The 23,148-nt window shown below is 31.2% G+C and overlaps 1 protein-coding gene across 2 annotated transcripts in view; it reads left to right on the top strand.

Annotated features, from left to right (window-relative positions):
* Nucleotides 1-1,133: 1,133 nt before the first annotated feature.
* The window catches only part of LOC139486828 (ceramide phosphoethanolamine synthase-like), a 29,478-nt gene continuing 7,463 nt past the window's right edge, over nucleotides 1,134-23,148 (top strand). The window contains exon 1 of one of the 2 annotated variants that reach the window (XM_071271829.1): nucleotides 1,134-1,272. The gene's annotated coding sequence lies outside the window, so the exon portion shown is untranslated. The remainder of the gene's footprint in view (nucleotides 1,273-23,148) is intronic. The other variant, XM_071271828.1, reaches the window with a different exon arrangement.

The following is a 23,148-nucleotide window of genomic DNA, read 5'->3' as shown; positions in this document are numbered from 1 at the left end:
GAATAAAAATCGAGTTTTGGTTAGTATATTAATTGGGCAGTAAAAGTATTGCTATACATATGTTTATCATTGTTTTCATGATAAACAAAAGCAAACGTATAGGGTGCAAACAGGACTTTTGGTAAGAACGTGTAGGGTGTGGAAGTCACGAAAGAGGGCGAATTTGAATGAGAGCGATCATGTTTTAAGGTGAATGGACTCGGATTCCGTTCATTTCCGATTCGTATGGGATTATTGCGGTCCTGTACAAGACGTCATATTGACTGATTTGTTAATTTTCTGTGTGAAAAAATATACCAATTTATAAACGTTCCATGTCTATATAGGCATACTTTTCATTTCAGAGACAAGTGACCGTGCGTCGGACTATCGGGCTGTCGCGGATTATAGGACTGTCGGACTATCGGGATGTCGGATTAAAGGACTGTCGGACTATCGGACTGTCGGATTATGGGACTGTCGGATTATAGGTCTGACCCCCCAAATTGTACAGTGTATATAGTTTTAATTATTTTGTTAATATTTACTTTAAATCAATGGAGAAGCCTCCTGTTTTACCGAGCGGAGCCGGTTAGTAAATCACTCAAATATGAGGTCAACTCCTTAACGATAGAAGAAGAAGAAGACGAGTCCATCGACTGAACCCCCCCCCCCCCTTTGGATGGAGAGTTGTCTCATCGGCACTCATACCACATCTTCCTGTATCTATATATTCAGTGGCTGATCCAGAAACTGACAGATTTTCACTGAACTGATTAAGGGGGACCACTGACCGTCCTAAAATAGACCCACACCAGTCATGATAAAGTTATTCCCTATATAATCAACCAAATTTTTCCCATAAAAGGGGAAGGGGGAATCCCCCGGCCCACTTGGATCCGCCTATCAGGGGCGGATGCAGGAATTTTCGAAAGGGGGGGTGCTAACCCAGGGCACCCAGGGCAAAGGGGGGGTGCAAAACATATGTCCCGATACAAATGCATTGATCGGCAAAAATAAAGGGGGTGCGCACCCCCGGAACCCCCCCCCCCCCCTCCCCTGGATCCGCCACTGCCTATGTATATCAACAATAGTGGAAATAGTAATTTTAAAAATACACTATATCAAATGCGGATTTGTACATCTCCGTCTCCGTAGTGGATTCAACATTCCGTTGGCGCATGCGTTGAAGAAAAAACAGGACTGTCCGATGTACAGAGTGAAAGTGACAGTGATAAAACATCCTTTTCGTTTGTTTCCAGTAACAAAAGCAACAATTTTCACTATCACAAAGTAATTTTTACAGTTAACAATTCAGATTCTCATAGAAAACCATATTAATCCATTACATTTTGGATAAAGCTGGGACTCGCCCCGGGAGTGTCACTGTCAGTGTCAAGTCACTTGAGTGGCATGGTGTATAATTTGGTATTTTATTGTTTATCATACATGTTAAATAGATGTAAGGGCTATCTCCTGGCATTACATCAAAATTTGTAGTGAGAGAGTATACAATATTGAACCATAAACTTGAATAAAGTTTCGCATATATCTATTATCATACATAATTTTGTCATAATCATATGGGTGCCTTCTTTCAAGTTTTAGGGTCCTAACCTCTAAAGAGTTTACACTTTAAATTCTACCCTTAACAAAAACCCTTTAATATTTAAAAGTAAAGCTATCAATTTGGAATCGGGGACCCCAAAACATGTTCGTGCTGGTTCACGTTTGCACCCTACACGTTGGGAGCGTTTAAACATCACCAAGGCCGCCTTGGTGCACTAAGCCCATGATGGGATGGTGCTATGAATGAAAAAAACATACCATCGGACGTAGTTTTTCATGAAGATAATGTATCTGAATTTTTTAGTCATTAAAAATTGTAGTTAAGTCGTTATTTGATTTTTTCTGTCATCAAAGGTTTTGATGGCACGTGCCAGTAATTAACCAGGTAATAAAATCACTGATCCATTAAAATTACACGGCTTATATATAATTACACCTATTTGTTTGTCATGTTATATGTTTTGTTTATGTGTGTATTTTGGTTTTGTAGGATTTAAAACAAAACTTTGTATTTCTTCCTTTTTTGTGTGTATTTTTTGAAAGGTTATTTTGACTTTATGATACTTTTATTTGTTTTAAATCAATACTTCATTGTAATTCGAAAGTGCACAATAAACGACTATTATCATAAATTTATTTATTTATATTTCATTTTGATAACTATCAACAGATATGAAACATATAGTTTATAAACATATGTAAGTATTAAAGTGTAACAGCCACTATGTTCCGTCAGTTACTTTATTCCGTCGTAACTTTTCAACTAGTTATTTCGTTCCGATGGAACTTTCCAACTAGTTGTTTTATTCCGAGTGCTGTTGAAAAGTTCCGGAAAAAAAGCAGCTAGTTGAATAGTTCTGGCGACACAAAACAACTAGTTACCCTTTCAGGATCATGCATATACAGAAACTTCTTAGAGCATTTTATGACAATATCTCATTAAAAGATTCAGATTCAGATCTATTCAATATTTTATTAAAGCCTCTCCACTTGTAATATAATCATTATAATATAAACATTGAATATATAAATTTAAATACAAGTGCCATCCTATAAAAAATTATGAGAGACCATAGAAATTAACCTAAATTTATTATTACTATATAATTATCATGTCTGTAAAACATTTCCGTTCTGTAAGACCATATATGACTACATTACCTTAAATATTTCAGTTCTGTAAAAACATAACTATTAATCCAGCATATAAAAAATTATTTCTTCTACTATTTAATTATGATTTAAAATTTTTGACTTGAAGCTTTAATTTCTTTTCAATTGATTTCACGATGTCATCAGCAGGAACAAGTGCTACTGCAGCAGAGAAAGAAAATTGGGACAATTTTTATGAACTGAATATTTCAAATACTGATATCTTTACAATTTAAACATTTGTACTAATATTAAGATGTTTTTTGTCGAAAATGGAAGTGGCCACACTTGTGTTTATTCTTAGTATGTATATAAATATATGCTGTATTTTCAGTTCTTCTAAAAAAGCATGCAAAACAAAACATTGATCAACTTGCTTGCTATGTTTGCAAACAATAGGTAGGTGGAGTTTCAGTCAGTTTTTGTATATACTGGGATTTGATTGGACAATAAGAATTGACATGAAATGAATTTAATGTTTATTGTCCAATCAAATTCCAGTAAATAGTAAACATATATAGCAAGCAAGTTAATCAATGATTTGTTTTGCATGCTTTATAGAAGTGCTGTAATGGTATATATTGTAGAGTTGAGAGTGAACACGAATGCAGCCTCTTCCATTTCAGACATATCTAATTATAAATAGGCATTTATTTCTGAACAAGAAGGTCTCTCACTGAAAACTTAATAGTGACGTTAAATGGCATATTTGATAGATTTATATATTTAAGCCTGTATTTGGGTGTTTTTAATGACCAAGTCTGTCAAAATCTTTAACAATAACTAATTGATTCAAAAGGAGGAGATACTTTTAGGCAGAAATAAGCCCTTACTTAAGCTTCTCCTTTTGTTTACAGATTCATCACAAGAAACAAATGGTGAATTTTCAAATTGTTTTTGTCCAATATATGTTTATAAATTTAGGGGCAATGAACAGCTAAGCAGAAATTAAAAATTAACTTCTTGCAATTTGATATTATTTTTCTGTTGTATCCTTTATGATTACCCCATTTTAAATCACAAACACATGATTATGTTAGAATGCCGGAATAAAAGGAAAATGGTTTTCCAATTTTTTTTTAACAAAATCTTTTAACTCATTGGACAAATATGTTATCCCATTAATGTGAATTCAGAACATTAAAATACTTATACTCAGTGTTCTCCCCAGGCCGATATGACGCTGCGGTGCCACAGCGCATTCATAATATTTTCGAAGATTCCGCAGCGTCTTAAGGAAGTACACCACTAATTCATGGTCCCATTGCTTTCTATGTTAAATTCCTCCGTTTCAAGCAGGCACACCTCTTTTATTTTAAGTTCAAATAAAGTGGCAATCATTGCATTTCAAAGCAACACTTTATGGTGTCTTGTACTGAAAAAATCAACATACCTTACATTGCATATAAGAAAGAACTGGTTCCCGGAACTTCAGATGTACCAAAACAGGTACTTCAGATCTGACAAACAGACAAAATGTACCCTCTTTTTAAAATTTGGTGCAGTTTTTTTACTATTCAAAATTAAAAGTCCAAAAGTGTTCTACAATGATCACCAGTCCTTCAGCTTTCATTTGATACCAAAAATACCTAAATATTCTACATATTTTGAAAGTTACACTCATGCGTAGGAACTATTTTGTGTTAAATATGTACTACTTTCTGGTATGTGCTTTCTGGCCGGGCCTGGATTAGTGGTGTTACACCTATAACAGAACCAAACTTGCTATATTGACTTGAGCATTACTTTATTTCATTCTATGATCTATTTCAAGCAATAAAAAACATATAAAGCCTTAGTCCAAATACTATTTTATTAATTTAAAGCTCAAATTGGACTGGTAGTAACATATGGGTTATTCAAAGAAAACTGCATATGTATATTACCATTGGCCAATATATTTTTTTTATTCTCAATATCATTGTTTTATTTATTAATTTCTATTAGGAAAGCTATGTGCTTACTAATAGTCATATTTTTATCAGAGGTTCTTCATTAAATAACAATACATTAGTCCAAACTTAAGACATAAATGAGAAATTATCCCCCCTTTTTTCTTGAAATTGAAAAAAGGTTTTTTTTTTGCATGAAATATAATTCTGTGGTAAAACATAGATTAATAAGAGCAATTTATATATCCCTCAGCTAGATAACTTGCTAAACTGGTCCAAAATTACATGTACAGTGAGATTTAAGAATTCTTATATGAGTATATACCATTTGCCTAGATTGTAAAAGGCTACCATAAGAAAAACAAAAAAACTTGAAAAATCATGAGATTATTTTGACCAAGAGCTATTTTGTTCCATAAACAAGTCATAAAATACATGTTTTATTGATTTGAATCAGAAAAAATGCAAAAATGAGAACTTGGAGTCAAGTCTTAACTGCATGCATGTTGTATGACCATAAAAGGCTAACATATTTGAGTATGCCAATTTAAGAGCTTAAATTTCCCATAAGCAGGACGGTTGACCCAAAAAAGATGATTAGACATGATTACTAACATCCTATTTGACTTATTTTCATTGGAATAGGTACAACTTCTAAAAATTGGATTTCTGGTGATTCTCTGTAATAGGAAGTACACCACTAATTCATGGTCCCATTGCTTTCTATGTTAAATTCCTCCGTTTCAAGCAGGCACACCTCTTTTATTTTAAGTTCAAATAAAGTGGCAATCATTGCATTTCAAAGCAACACTTTATGGTGTCTTGTACTGAAAAAATCAACATACCTTACATTGCATATAAGAAAGAACTGGTTCCCGGAACTTCAGATGTACCAAAACAGGTACTTCAGATCTGACAAACAGACAAAATGTACCCTCTTTTTATACGACCGCAAAATTTGAAAAATTTTTCGTCGTATATTGCTATCACGTTGGCGTCGTCGTCGTCGTCGTCGTCGTCCTGCGTCCGAATACTTTTAGTTTTCGCACTCTAACTTTAGTAAAAGTGAATGGAAATCTATGAAATTTTAACACAAGGTTTATGACCACAAAAGGAAGATTGGTATTGATTTTGGGAGTTTTGGTCCCAACATTTTAGGAATTAGGGGCCAAAAAGGGCCCAAATAAGCATTTTCTTGGTTTTCGCACTATAACTTTAGTTTAAGTTAATAGAAATCTATGAAATTTTGACACAAGGTTTATGACCACAAAAGAACGGTTGGGATTGATTTTTGGAGTTTTGGTTTCAACAGTTTAGGAATTAGGGGCCAAAAAAGGGCCCAAATTAGCATTATTCTTGGTTTTCGCACAATAACTTTAGTTTAAGTAAATAGAAATCAATGAAATTTAAACACAATGTTAATGACTACAAATGGAAGGTTGGTATTGATTTTGGGAGTTTAGGTCCCAACAGTTTAGGAATTAGGGGCCAAAAAGGGACCCAAATAAGCATTTTTCTTGGTTTTCGCACCATAACGTTAGTATAAGTAAATAGAAATCTATGAAATTTAAACACAAGGTTTATGACCATAAAAGGAAGGTTGGTATTGATTTTGGGAGTTTTGGTCACAACAGAATAAGGGGCCCAAAGGGTCCAAAATTAAACTTTGTTTGATTTCATCCAAATTGAATAATTGGGGTTCTTTGATATGCCGAATCTAACTGTCATGACTGTGTATGTAGATTCTTAACTTTTGGTCCCGTTTTCAAATTGGTCTACATTAAGGTCCAAAGGGTCCAAAATTAAACTTAGTTTGATTTTAACAAAAATTGAATCCTTGGGGTTCTTTGATATGCTGAATTTAAAAATGTACTTAGATTTTTAATTATTGGCCTAGTTTTCAAGTTGGTCCAAATGGGGGTCCAAAATTAAACTTTGTTTGATTTCATCAAAAATTGAATAAATGGGTTCTTTGATATGCCAAATCTAACTGTGTATGTAGATTCTTAATTTTTGGTCCAGTTTTCAAATTGGTCTACATTAAGGTCCAAAGGGTCCAAAATTAAACTAAGTTTGATTTTAACAAAAATTAAATTCTTGGGCTTTTTTGATATGCTTTATCTAAATATGTAATTTGATTTTTGATTATGGGCCCAGTTTTCAAGTTGGTCCAAATCAGGATTCCATATCAAGTATTGTGCAATAGCAAGAAATTTTCAATTGCACAGTATTGCACAATAGCAAGAAATATCTAATTGCACAATATTGTGCAATAGCAATTAATTTTCAATTGGGGTTATCTTTCTTTGTATAGAATAGTAGTTGATAATATATGTTGGAAATTTGCCAGACATGACTATGATGTCATTTTATATTTTCATTTGCCAATAACTTTATGTAAATAACTTCATTGGAAATTTGCCAATATAAAATGTTGCTGATGAAGCTTTTTTTCCTTATCTTATCTAAAATGTTTTTAGATAATGTATGTTGGACATTTGCCAGACATGACTATGATGTCATTTTCTATTTTTATTTGCCAATAACTTTATGTAAATAACTTCATTGGAAATTTGCCAATATAAAATGTTGCTGATGAAGTTTTTTTATTGTTTTATACAATAAACAATGTATATTCACTTTTACTACCAACCAATCTTTACCATTCAGTGATAACAAGCACTTTATTTTACATTTTAATATTTTATGATGTATTTAAAAGAGTAGTTATTGTTGCAAACTCCATTAGAAATTTGAATTGATATCAGTTTTGGAAACAGGGAAACGGGGATGTGAAAAAAAGGAGGGGGGGTTTAATTTTTGTCATTTCAGATTTCATAAATAAAAAGAAAATTTCTTCAAACATTTTTTTGAGAGGATTAATATTCAACAGCATAGTGAATTGCTCAAAGGCAAAAAAACTTTTAAGTTCATTAAACCACATTCATTCTGTGTCAGAAACCTATGCTGTGTCAACTATTTAATTTTAGATTTAAAAAGTTTGAAGAAGAAATTTTTAATTGATTTGTAAAATCTTGACATTTGTTTTGTGTAAAAAAAAACCATGTAATGTCAAAAATTTGATCACAATCCAAATTCAGAGCTGTATCACGCTTGAATGTTTTGTCCATACTTGCCCCAACTGTTCAGGGTTCGACCTCTGCGGTCGTATAAAGCTGCGCCCTGCGGAGCACCTGGTTAAAATTTGGTGCAGTTTTTTTACTATTCAAAATTAAAAGTCCAAAAGTGTTCTACAATGATCACCAGTCCTTCAGCTTTCATTTGATACCAAAAATACCTAAATATTCTACATATTTTGAAAGTTACACTCATGCGTAGGAACTATTTTGTGTTAAATATGTACTACTTTCTGGTATGTGCTTTCTGGCCGGGCCTGGATTAGTGGTGTTACACCTTAATTGTCCGCTGTCCCTTAATACTTGATCCCGCAGCGTGTTAATTTTCACATTTTCATTATAAATGTTGGTTAAAATTGTCAAGTTGCTCATCACCGCTGAGAGGTCGGTCAGTGTTACGCAATAACTGATAATTAGTTTTACCTGAGCCACGCTTATCTCAGTCTTATCGGACTATGTTATCATGTAATAGCGTACATGATCATCAAGAAGATAGATATTTGTAGAAGAAAATAAAAAAAAAATAAAAACTGCAGTGCAGAAATTGAAGAAATAGATCGCAAATACATTGTATTTACGCATTGTGTGTGTGATCACTTGACCATTTAAATAACGATTTTTTTCATTGGTCGAGAAGAAGAATCTATTTTAAACACGACCAATGAACGTGATGAATACACGTGATAAATTTGAATACACATTACTAAAGATATTTACGATGAAAATTATGAATGAGAGTATTTGTAATTGAAAAAAATAAAATAAAAATAAAATAAAGAGAAGTGATTTATTTTAATATAAAGTGAAAAAATGTTACTTGCAAGGTAAATTGTCTCAAACTGTCGTGTTTTTAGAAATAAAATGATCATTGAACATCGACCGTAAAATTCAGTTCGTCGGGAAATATGTGACAATCAACGGAATTGCTGCAGCTTCTATATAATGTCACTAGTTGATAATTTCAATGGTCTTAACTTTAAAAAAACTTGCAAAGTTTCGTTTATATCTACCTGCAAGAGATAGGTTTTAACAATAATACACAGGGAAGCGTAATGTAAAACTACGAAAACTTGTCAGCTGTTCATTTACATATTTTTATTTTAAAAAGTTGTATACCAAATATGATCAAATATCTTAACCATATTCGATTTTAATAATTCTGAATGAACATGTTCTCTGCAAATAACAAAAGGGTGACTTCTAAGCAAAAGGCAGATGATGGAAGTAGAAGTTTTTTTTCTCAGCCTAATGACTTCTATTAGTGAAAAGGGGAATACACCTTCCTCTTCACTGTCAGTATAAGCAGATGTCATTGCTTCTCCTAATCCCAACCTAGCTAAAGTTTTAGCAAGTGATAACAGCAAGCACCATGTTTCTGGTTTCAATGACAATTAAGTGGCTGACTGAGTTTTCATGGCTTACAAATGTTAAAGGGGGTATAAGCAAAAGAGGATAAAGACAAAACTGAGGAACAGACTGTCCAACAAAATAACACTATCTTGAAACATTATCCCTAGAAGGAGCAGAGAGTACAGAGATGAATATTTATATTTTGACTTATAAATAACTTTTGTGTTTAAAATCAATTTATTTCATATATATATATATTCTTGTAATTCATTATTAAATACTCTGCAATATCAAATACATAACACAAAGCATTATAATTCATATTGCATGTCATGGATTAATGACTGATTGCTTCAGATCACAAAAGTTCACTCTAAAAAAAGAGTTACGCGCCCTTGAATTTTGCGCCTTAAAAAAATCCTGGGAAGAACACTGATACTATTCATTCATATTTGTTTTTTCATGAATTTTGAATCATTATGTTCAAATTTAAAACAGTTCTCAAAATACTTTATTTTATTGGGCCTAAACCAAGCCTTAATGCTCCCTTCTCCTAAAATTACTTGCTGAATAACAAATTTGTATATAGTAGATCACCTTGAGAGTGTAAGCCTGAATGGATGTATCTAGTTTACTGAAAGATGTTATAATAAATTATACTGTGTAATTACTCATCACTATTTTGTTTATTATGGTGTATTATTGGACATTTCATTTAAAAAATTGCATAGAAATGATAAACAAGTTTTCTTTCAAAGCTATTTATCATTTGCTGATGTTTGATAACATTAATAAGTATAATTGGGCACCATTAGTGTGAAAAAGGCTTTTAATTGTTCTGATTTTTGTAGAATTTTCTACCTCAAGTCTACAGTTATAAGTGTAAAGACATGCATGTGTGTCATGTGATTTACATGTCAATTAGACTTTAATCAATGAATGTCAATAACCTCTTATCTCTGTCAAGTGGTCACTTGTCATGCCTGTCTGGTTTATTATAACAGGTCAGTATTTAAAAAAGAAATACATTGTACATTGATCTTGAAGACATTACTTTTTTCTCTTCAAGATGCAAGAATAGTTTTTATGTTTTTAATGTATGGGTTTGGGGTTTCTTATTCTAAAAGAAGAAAAAAAGATGTATTTGTATTTGTAATAGATCATTGATTGTTATTCTTTAGTAAAGGTAATTCACTTTAATTGTTTAAAGAGGATTGCAAACAGCCAGAGGCAATATGTACAATTGACTAGAATTTAATGTTTTAAAATGCTGAACTGGCACAAATACATGTACATTATACTAAAATATAGATATTCAAAGAATGAAGTATTCAGTGAGATACTTGCTTGACCTGAAATAAATGTCAATTAAAAGTTACATGTACAAATGTAATTTAGAATTATTTATTCAGAAAACAAAATATTTCAATTTCAAGACTAAGAGTAGAAGGATAGTGCCCAATTTTAAATACTGTCCCTATAACATTAATAACTACTATTTTACCAAATTTTCCTTTGATCTTACCATGGAAGTATTATATTGACAGGAACTCCAACAAGCGGACTTCAAACGTTTATAGTGCGATGCCGCAAAATCGTTAAGTATCTATTAATTAACTTGACATGTCTTATGGATGCATGGGTTCCGATCAAATTTTTGGAACCTCATGAATGATCGTAATTATGGAACATACCGAAATAACCTGATGTATACTTAATTGTCAAGGAAATGACATTTTAAAAAAAAATGAAGAGTAAAAATACTCACAAGCCATATCTATTTCAGTTTAAGTTGCAATCAATTTTAAAATAGAAAGATTTCTGTTCATGAGAAAGCCGTTGCAGTGTTCTCCCCAGGCCGTTTTAGCGTCGCGGTACCGTGACGCTATATTTTTTCACCGTGATGCTATAATAATTCCCGCGACGCTATAATTATACCCGCGACGCTATAATTATTTTGAAGATGCTATTTTACTTGTCCTCAATTTTGAACTTTCATCTATATATCGATTATGATCATAAAAATTATATCACCTTTAATTGTAATCCCTTTAAGTCGGACACTTAAGGCAATTAAGAGATTAAAAAGCTAGGTGTTAATTGCCCTCAGGGTGATAACTGTTTGGATGCGAATATCCCAAGCTGACACTTGTGACATGACTAATACCACGTGTCTGCAATCACCAAATCGACATGGAAAAATGCAATCACAAAACAATTCGAAATCTACGTTTTGTATCACGAAATTTCAAAGATTGAAACAATTATTTTTTTTTTTTTTAAAAGGTCGTTTATTTGTGCAACTCTCCAAAAATGACTTTCTTTCTCTTCCGGTAATACGGTTGGCTAAACACGCGTAACTGTTATATACATATATGCATGTTATGATTGAAAATCATAAAATTCTCATGTAAAGTAAATGGAAAAGTTTTTATCAGTAATTATTATCGCGTTTTACTGTTAACTTTGACAACTATTTTAATGAAGTGTTTAATGAAAGAATTTTCAACAAAAATTTAATCCAAAAATTGGCGGGGGGGGGGGGGGGGGGGGTTGGTGACGGGGTTAAAGAGCTTTGAAACGAATTTTTTTTTATATATTTTGATTTATTGTTTACTAAAAGTCCAATGGCAAATATTTCATGCAATTAAACAAGAAACAGAAACATAAATTGCTTAGCATACGGTGTAAGATGTTTCAGAACTGTTCAGCTTTTAAACACATACAGGTAAATAAATTCTAATTTGGTTTCCATGATAAAAAAAAATCAAACTGCTTAGGGCCCATCATGGTGATCGTTCTTTAAATGCATCCAGAAATTTTAAAAACCATCCGTAAAAAATAAATCTTGTCAGATTGAGTAATCTCGGACTAAGGTTGAATGTTTAAGGTTGTTATCATAAAAGGTGTAACAATTCATCTGCGTGTCTTGTAAGCTGATATTGCTATGGAGAGGTCATCGAATGCGTGTAATCATTAACCTCTTTTAGTCTTTAAAACATATTTGATAAATAAGTTAACAACATTTTAGGATAGAGAAAACCATAAATGTTTGTGTAACACCTGATAAAAGTTTACAATCTTTAACTTAAAATTTGAGTTATCTGGCACACTACAAGCGCATCACATTATTTTCTGCAAACACTCTACTTCAGAATCATGTAATTTCATAATCGGATATTTCCGATTTCCAAGTTCTAATGATTAAAACATACTCAACAAAACTAAAAATAAGCTTGCCCTCTTTCCGAATGCAGTTAATTTTCTTATGTCATTCTGTTAAATATGGACCGATTTTTTCGATCTTTTCAGCGTTGTTCTTCATTTATTGAACGGAAACAGGTGTTGTTATCCATGTTCTATGATGTAGCGATTCACAAATAACCACAGGAGTTTCTGTGTTTATTTACATTGGTAGGTAGATAAGACAATCCATATCAAATCACGTGATAAGAACAGCTTCAGTTAAAAGAACAGGCGAAGGCGGCATCACAGATACCCCACAAAGGAGTTATCACGTACTTGACAAACTGAGTCGGAACCTTTTATTTTCTTAAAGAAATCAGTGGGATGGACTTCCTGTCAATATAATACTTCCTTGATCTTACTAACTGATATTTTCCCTTCTTAGCACAGTCGAGTATATGAAAAATTATTGCTGGAAAATAAAGGCACAAGTGCTGTTGTCAATGAAATTATAAACATCCTCATAGGTAAAATAAGGATAAACAGATTATCATTGGTCATCTCAACTCAATTGCAATCAATCTTATTGAGATGACCAATGATAGTCCAGTGGTGGATCAAGAGGGGGTGGGGGTTCAAGGGGTTGAAAATCCCTCTTTTTTTGGACAATTAATGCATTTGAATGGGTTCATATAGTTGGAACCCCCTTTTAGAAATGGCTGGATCCGCCCCTGTAATATATAAATGTCCACTGGCCCATAACCAGAAAAACAGGATCAATAAGATAGAAATGTGATAGTATTCATTTTCTCTTTGAAACCAAACAGGTGTGAAAAAGAGTTGTACTTGTAATTGGTTATGTAAATCACAATGTAGATATATCAGCTATAGATACCAATGATCATGTTACATAACAAAATTGTAAAAAGTAATTTTATTTAACTAGCATTGATTATGATATCAATTGTTGTTCTATAATAAAGGTCAGTATTTCTATTTGTTTATCAATTAAACCTATGGTTTTTAGATAGTTATGTTTGTCTCTCATTCGTTTGAAGAGTTAAATTTATGTTTAACTTCTTTTCTGAGTTTGTCATGTATAGGCAGTTTTAGCTTTACTATAGTTGAATATGAAAATCAAATTCAGAGTGAAACAGACAATATTGATAAATATAGAGTTTTATTCTCCCCAATGCTTTAAATTTCAACCTGAATTTTACATAAATTTTCAAACTCTTTATTCATATAACATTTAACATGTTTAATGGTAGTGTGTTTTGAAAAATTGTCTTTCAAAAATATATAAAAGAATATATTTTTTAATAAAATATCCAGAGGTTTTAATTGTTTCCTTGTGTTCTACTCTTCCAATTGTAATAGACAAATTGATTATATAATTAATATCCATGTTTTTGCATTTATTTTAACATATATTGGTGTACATAATTTATATGATTTTGAAAATTACATTCATAACTGGAAGATACTTTACCAAAAATCGATTTAGGTAATTGTTTTAAAGCTATGTATTCAGTTTATGACACAACCCAGGTGTCTAGTGCTTGTTCAAACAGGTAATTCTAAAATTGGTTAACAAATTACACATTTTGTTATAATTAAAGATTCTTTTAGCCAATAGAATTTAAATTGATTTTGAAATGTTTCTTTCAAGTTTAAACTTTACCTGGGGGAATTATTTTTCATTTTAAATGTCCAAATACAAATATTTTCCTAAGCTGGATTGTTTTTGATTTTGAAATTTTGGTTGGATGTTTCATGGTCTGATTCATGATCTGACAAGTTCAAAGGTCAAATTAATCCTTATTGATAAACAGGCCATTATTGATTACATTAGCAGGGTATATTCTGTACAATTAGAAACAAGTGATTGTAATCATAAACATTTTATTGAAAACAATGGAATATATTCTACCTATGTAAACTTTTTAAAAGGAAGGATACAAAATAGAGTGCAGTAGAATATTTTGAAATACTGAGATTGAAATTATTGGCAAGTATTAAGTTTATTTACATTTATAGTAAATGTATTTTACATAGATTTGTTAAATGAGTAAGCTAAACTGTTCAAAGTTCTATTTGAATGATTTATAAGCCTGAATTCATTGACATTGTTTCTAGATAGGTATGTAAAAAGATATTATATATTACTGTTCGACACCACTTAACATGTAAAGTATTTATATATTCATTGTTTATAACATGTACAAGTGGAATTATTTAAATCCACAAGATTTTAAGAAAACTTATCAGTTGCAAGGTTCTGAAGTTAAAATTTTAAAAAGTTTAAAGGAAAAAGGAAAAAAAGATATAAATTTTTCAACATTGACATTTTTAAGTTAACATAATTATCTAAAAGACATCCTTGAAGTGATATAATTTATCTTTTCGAGGACAGATTTTAAATAGATAAAACTTATTTTCTTTCCCTGTTGTAGACATTGATAGTCTGACCTACTGACAAAGTTACTCAAGGGAGTTAAAAAGAGATAAAATCATGATTACTAGCCAATATAATAGATGACATTTCATCAATGGTAGAATACAAATTTATTGAATATTAATATTGAATGAGCTTATTGTTAAGGCCGTACAGTGACCAATAGTTGTTTATTTCTGTGTCATTTGGTCCCTTGTGGAGAATTGTCTCCTTGGCAATTATACCACATACCAGTATTCTTTTTTATATTATCTATATGTATACTGGAAATTGTTATATGTTGGTACTCCATTTTAGTTTGTTTCTCTGATTAATGTTTGCTTAATCAAATCATGACTATTGAATGCATGCTATTTTATTTACTACTTTTGCTTTCATTTCAAATTGAAAATGTAGAGTGAGTATATATATGTTCGGGACCGTACGCGTATGGTCTGGACTGTATGCGTACTTTTTCAAAATACTCATACGGTCGGAGCGTACACGTACGGTCTGATTAATATCATTAAGAAGTTGCTTAAGTTTCTAAGTTACAAATGCATGTAAAGTTCATGTACAGATCAACATAACTTAACTCTCAAATTAATATGGAAAAGTTCAATTGTAATTGGAATAAAAGCTTTATTTGTTAACTAATAAAAAAATTCACGCTTATTAAATCTATTAATATCTTGTATTTAGTATGTCGATCAGTAATACATTAATTGAATTATGATCATAGAAATTTACGATATCGGAAGTTAACATGTTGTGGGACGACAATTTTAGAATATTAGAAACTTTACAAAAAAAAGCAAATGCAAAGGAACATGAATGAACTGCAAACATGTAAATGTAAAAAATATATCATTAATTGTGGTAGTAAGTGTCACCTTGGGCGAGAGTACCAAAATAGTATTCAGATATACAATTAAACAAATATGGGCAGGAATTCACTAGTGAAATTTTAGGGTCAATAGTGTTTATCCAATTAAAAAATAAAGAAATCATGCAAATATGGAGAATAAACATTGTTTAAATATCAAAGTGGGTTCGTCTTTATTGCCAAATGCAAAAAAAATGGATCCAATTAAAAAAATCAACAAAAAATCAACACTTGTTATGTGCTGGTAGTTGAAAACTGTAGACAAAAAGTGTGACATTTCTGCAGTGGCAAAACCCCAAGTCATATTTAGAATATGCCTGAAGAATTGTTCTACTGTAATAGTTGAAAATCAACTGCAAAATGATCTGTCTATCGATTAGAAACCCCATTTTGTACAGAATCCGATTATTTCTGCAAATAAAATACGCTTGAAAATGGACAAGTGCATGTAACTTTTGGCGTCAACAAATGTTACATGCACCTTTTTATCAGCTAATTAGCTTTGGAAACAAGTTATTGGTCCAGCATTGCAAGTTTTGAAAGGTGTCAACAATGGGTACAATTTGGATTTCATCATTTTCATCAATCAACTGAAGTTTAAAAAATATAGAAGGTAAGAAAATTTATTTCATTTTCGTGTCAATACTGCCCAATAATACTCATCGTTTTATATCAGTTGTATATTTTTTATAGTAAGCATTACCATAATTATTTTTTCCACATTTCAACCCGCTGACAATTACATTAAAAGGTGGCTTTGTCATCTTTCACACTTGGCATCTACCAGTGATCAAGCAGATGATAAGAGAGTGGGACCAGGTTAATTTGACCTCACTATGAAGTGTTACATGCACTTTCTGAGTAGATTAGGTTCTTTGATAATGATGTGTGACTTGCTTTGCAATTTTGTCAAAAAATATAAGTTGATCTTGTATTTAAACAGGTTTGACCCTTACAATATTCATTTTATTGCTGGAGAGATTTCTGTACATAACATTGACACGAAAATATTTACCAAGGATTGGTGTCTATGATACATGCAAGAGCTTTTTTTTGTACAGTTTGCCTTATCAATCTAATTTTTTTACATGAAATACCACAGATTAATTGCCAATTTGATTAACTAGTACTTGTATTCTTTCTCAGCATTATAAAGATAACTGGCCACTTAATTTGAAAACATAAAATGTAACATTGACACCAGAATATAAACAATATTACTTTATTACACTTAATGCATAATTGGCCAGTGCATAATATTAAATCAAATGTAAATTTATGCTGAATTCTTAACAGAGAAGTTGTTGGTCTTTCTTGATTTCTAGACTTTACAATATTTACTTGTAATTCTTATTGTTTAAAGGCATGTAACATTGACACCATCTTCTGCGTCCAGGTTACATGCAACAACCTAATAAATGTGCATACAATTATTCAATCAATAAAATCTTGTTGAAATTTAAATTTGCTTCATTAAAATGATATTAAAGAAATAAATGAGTTTTAATTATTTGTGTTTATTTTTTTCCTGATTGACTAGCAATTTTTCCTCATCATTTGTTGGTGTTCCTGTCAATGTTACATACATAACCCAGAATTATAATGTTTTAAAAGCATTGATTTCCAAACCTCTGTTATGAGCTTTAAAATGAGTTTATCTGAGTTTATAAATGACTAACATCTGAAATATTGTCATCACACAATTTCTTTGATGCTCCTATGATAACTTTATGAGTAACATGGACTACAATTTTTGTATCAGGTCTTTTTTGTGTTACATGGGAAGATTTTATTGTGTTGAAATCAACAGTTAATCTAATTTTTAATATTCAAAGTTATTATCATACCTATTTTAAAAAATAATGTATAAAGTAAACCCAAATTAAACTTTTTTTTTCATTAAGAAATTGTGTATGTAACATTGACCGTCTATTATTTAGACTTTTACATGTTCAGGCCAGTGTTACATGTGTAAACAAAACTTACTGCCATATGGAGCTATTATCTTATTTTTATTTTACAAAATTAAAGCGTTTTCATGTTTTCCTGTTTAATTTGTCTTTTAACACTAGTTAGTAACATTGACAACAATATTTTGTGTCAAGATTTTTTTATGTTACATGCAAAGGTATTACTTCCTTAAAGTCAGACATTTATATAATATTTTATAACCTAAATGATTAATTAGATATTACTGGGCAGCAATTATATTATTTCTCCAAAGTTGACTATTAAGCACACCACTTTCATCTTCTGGCCTTCATGTATGTAACATTGACATACAACCTTTTACTTTTCTGTCAATGTTACACGCATGAACAGAACTGATAACATTAACTTACTCCTTTGCTCTATAAAGAGAATATTGATAATTTAACTGGTTTTACCACCATCAAACTTCATCTTTATTTCTAAATATAGATATTCTTTTTAGAAGTGTATTTTCTTCATTGACAAAATTCAACAAAATTGGTGTCGGTCTTGAAAATTTACATGCAATTTTTAATAAAAAAAATCTACAGGCAATATAAACCTAAGAAAGAAAAAGATGATCAGCAATAAATGTGATGAAGAAAACTCTCAGGAAGATGCTGCAAAAAGATACTGTCCCTGTCAACCAGTCAGATGGTGATGTCTCTGGCAGCCAGACAGATGGTGATGTCCCTGTCAGCCTGGAAGATGGTGATGTACATATCAGTCAATCAGTTAGTTGGTGATGTTCCTGTCAGTCATTCAGTCTGTGATGTTCTTGTAAGCCAGTCAGAGGGTAATGTCCCTGTCAGCCAACAGATGATGATGTCCTAGTCAGCCTGGCAGATGGTGATGTTCATATTAGTCTGTCAGTTGGTGATGTTCCTGTCAGTCAGTCATATGGTGATGTTCCTGTCAGCCAGTCAGATGGTGATGTCCCTGTCAGCCAGTCAGATGGTGATATCCCTTTCAGCCTGTCAGATGGTGATAACCCTATCAGCCTGGCAGATTATGATGTCTGTGTTAGTCAGTCTGATAAGGTTCCTATTAGTGAGTCAGGTGGTGACAGTCCTTTCAGCCAGTCAGATAGTAGTTCTGTGTCAGAAAACCAGATGATGGTGACTGTGTATGCAGACATACTAGTGATATCCAATTTGACCATTCTACAGCAGTGTAGAAGATAGTTATTTCAAAATCTTGTTTATTTATCCCTTTTCATTCACCAGTCAACACATGTATCATGTGTGTTTACTGATGCTCATTATAGAAATCATGAGGAATTCAATTTGTAACATTTTTTTTTAATTGTTATGCCAATAATTGACATTCCAGAATATCTTTTGCATTATAAGAGGTTCAGGCTCCTTCTGATTTCAAAATAATAATAATAAACTCATCATGGATACCAGAATTGAAATTTTGTAGGCCAGAAACGCTTTTCGTTTACAAAAGACTATTCAGTGACGCTAATGAAACAAAAAAGTAAAAGAAGGCCAAATAAAGTTGAAAACAGGACTATGGTCTAATGGGTGTTGGTTTTCTCTTCTGAATTGTTTTACACTGGTCATTATGGGGCCCTTTAAATTGTGGTTTCCTGTAGTTTAGGTAACAAGTTTTCAAGATGAAATGGCATTGAAAAATCGAAACAAGATATTTGAGAGTTTCTATATTATTGTTAATTTTATAATCTATGCATGGATTTTGGTTCTGATTGAGGGTAGATTAATTGTGTTTTGTTTTTTTCTTTTTTCAGATAGATAGTTGAAGATGTTGGAGACAGAAAACAAGAAACAAGAAACTTGTTTTGAATATTTTAATGTTTGAAATAAAATTTATTGTTTAAACCTTAAAAAGTTATCATAAATGTAAGATTAACCAGCAGAAATAAAACGAGATATAGGGTACTATGTCTATCAGACAACAACCTCAAAGATGAAACCCAAATTGTTCTTTATAGAAGTTATGTAAACGATTGAAAAAAAGATTCTAAATAAATGCAGCTGTATCAACCTCTCGTAGATTTGTCCATATTTTGTCTTGGTTTTTCATACTATTAGTTTTAAGTGTAACTGTGTCACATGAATGAGGGATACATGTAATCATTTTGTACCCTTACTTTGTCAGTATTAGTTATTGAGTGAGAAACTTCGTGGATGTTGATGGTTGTGTGGTTTTCTTCTTATCAATCTCATCCCTGTGCATAACAAAACGGGTTGCTTACTTACTGATATAAAAATGTTTCATGTTGTGGAAATTTTGGATGACTCCTTCATCAATTGATCTATCTTTGGTCTTAATTTTATTTTTCTGGTTATTTTGACATTTGAATATCGTTTAATTTAGCCTTCCATAGTGTACCACCATGAACAAGCATAACTACTGGTATAGTTAAAAAATATGTCTGTTGTCTGAAATTTAGGTGAATGCTTTTGGTATTAACCACTATTTAAATAATATCATATATGAGAAATGTGGCGGTATTAATTGTATAATTTACATTCAGATGGTTGTTTGGAGGCTTTTTATATCTTTTAAGGTCAAATCTGGCATGGTTCATTATTCATATTTTTTGTGTCCATGTTGCATGCAACATTTAAGTCACTATTTTATGACAGAAATGAGATAATTGCAAAAATATTAATACAATTTTTTAATGTGAGGGTAACACAATGAAAAAGAGCCTTTACATGTTCAGAAAGAAAATGATTCTTACTGTATTTATCTCTTAAACATTGCATGTAACATTGACAGAAAAGAAGAGGAAACTTGCTTTCACAAAATTTCTGAAAGAAATGAAAATATAAATTTTAGAGTTTTGATGATAGACAATGTTTTGTGATCAATATATATGATATTGAATGTTGAATAAGTTAAGGAATCATTAATCTCAATTTGGAAAAAGTGTCCATGTTACATGCTCCAAATTCATTATTTGCTTTGGTTCCAAACTGACGCAAGTTTAAAAATGATTTTTTTGGTTACAAATAGAAGGACACCATTTGTAGCAATAATTTGTAAAAAATTTAGAAGCTTATAATGATTTTTATTTTTTTCTTACAATGTCACACTAAAGTAGCATTAGCAAATTCCTGCCCATATTGTTTAGGGGCCAGCTGAAGGACGCCTCCGGGTGCAGGATTTCTCGCTACATTGAAGACCTGTTGGTGACCCTCTGCTGTTGTTTTTTATTTGGTCGGGTTGTTGTCTCTTTGACACATTCCCCATTTCCATTCTCAATTTTATTTAATGTCAATTGTTCAATTGTTCATTTTATCCATCTAAAAGTTATTGTAATGATAACAATTTATAAAACTAAAAATAAAGATTGTGATAAATGGTTATCTCGTACAGGACCATACGCGTATACTCATACGGTTCGACCGTACGCGTACGGTCCAAATACTCATATGGTCTGGAACATATATACTAATAATTAGCTGCACTTTGTTCATGTGAAAAAAACATTAACTCTTGAGACTCGCTGGCCAAGTTGTCTTATAAGTTCATTTACGGTATCAATAGCCTGCCAACACTGAGGTTGTGAGGTTGAACCCATAATGCATGCATTAGTTTTCTATTTTCTGCTTAAGTGCCATAATTATTAACTAGAACTGAGAGTCTAAAGAATTGTGCAAAATTTGTTGTCATTATAATGAAATTGGATGATTTCATTCATTGAAAAGAACCAAGATGTAGGTCAATATTTTACATAATCTACATTTTCTTTACCTTCTTATTTCAGTATTATATATATGTACCTTGCATGCCATATGATTTTGTCATAAATATATTCAAATCATAAAATCTACTATAAAAATGTAGCTGTAGCTAGTAAGTTATCATTGGATCATTGGCAACCAATATGTAAGTTTATGTTTTTTCAAATGAATTTATAACTATTTTATATAATACAATAATAATATTTGAAATGGGGTGATTTTTAATGACCTTGACTACCCATGAGGGTCATGCATGGTCGAGATGGTTTAAGAAATGGAGGTACATGTTTTATTGGAACCTGAGAAGAACAAATTTTAAACTGGAGTATAGATAATTAATAGACTTACTGAAGACAAAGTAAAAACACTGTTATATTTGCAAATCTGATAATATATTTAATTTTATATTTAAAATTCAAATCAACAATTCCATAATGCAATATGTTTAGTAAATACAAAGACCATTTGTTGTACTCTAGTCTACACAACTTTATATATGTTCTGATGGATTGGGAAACAAGTCATTCATTACCTCTCCATATATGCAGTGTGCTACAACACACAACAGAGTTCGCGAAAAGTGTCAGTCCTCAGGATTTGCCACCAAAATTTTGACACAATTTTACATGTAGTATTTTTCAATAGAATTAATAGTAAGGACCAGTAGATTTTCTTCAAGGACCACCAGGGGAAAAAGATTTCGCGAACTCTGACTCAATATAGAAGCATTTTACTGCTCTTTAAAAAAAAATCTGTATGGAAGTTAGTTTTAAAAAGTGCTTAGGTTTTGTTATTGTAATAGTGTGAGCCTTTTTTGGAACATAGTTTAGGACAATGTCAATGTTTGTTTGTCTAGAACATACAAATGTATATAAATGGTGAATTATTTATTAAAGGATTTTAAAAAGCACTATTAATGTTAAATGTATGAATTATAATAAATCGACCATTCCAGACTTCAATGAATTTTGACATTTAATCATCTGTATATCAGTTACAATTTGTCACATACTATACAGTAGACTAGATTTATGGATATTTCTAAAAATACAATATAATATACCGATAAAAACCAGATGCATGTTTGTTTGTGTTTTAAAAAAGAAAAGTTGAAATAAAAAAAGTCTTCAAATAAATGACAAAAATGTATTGAATTGGAATTAAATTTAAGATGATTGAAAAATTGGAGTGTAAAAAAAGTATGGTTTATCATTAAAGAGGCTAAAAAGAACAAAAAAGGGCTATTTGACATGCTTGATGAATAAGAAACCCCGTGAGAAAAACATGATAATATGAATCCGTACACCATTATGTTGACATGATGATGATGGAAAGTTTAAGTTTGCCTTGTTGTTTAAAGGTCAAATTAATGTACTTATGAAACTTTGTTTAACTAGTAGATACAAGTATGATAACAGCACTGGGAATACAATCTTGTAATCTTTAAAGAAGGCTCAACCAACATGTGTGAAAATCGATTTTAATGAAGATTTATTACATCATTTCAGAGTTGGAACAAATTTTACCTACTTCTAAATAAGAGTGTTTGGGATTTTAGGACTAAAACCTCTTAAGTAGGTTATTGATATTTTTATTGACTGATCTAGGGTACATATGTACTACATACATTTTGTATAACATTTATAATTAGATTTACATATAATTAGAAAGGTAAATAAGTACCCGTATTAATAAATGAATAATTTATTAAATATATAATTGTGACGTCAGAATAGTGTTAATTATCAATAATCATGATAATGTTGTTATCAATGACTATAATTTATTTATACATGTACATATAGATATGGGTATGATGATGTCACTGTTTATAAGCAAATAATTTGAAATTGAAAAAGACCTGTGTTAA

The sequence above is a fragment of the Mytilus edulis genome, chromosome 8 (assembly GCF_963676685.1).
Source record: "Mytilus edulis chromosome 8, xbMytEdul2.2, whole genome shotgun sequence".
In the NCBI taxonomy this organism is placed as follows: domain Eukaryota; kingdom Metazoa; phylum Mollusca; class Bivalvia; order Mytilida; family Mytilidae; genus Mytilus; species Mytilus edulis.
This window is presented reverse-complemented; position numbering and strand designations above follow the sequence as displayed.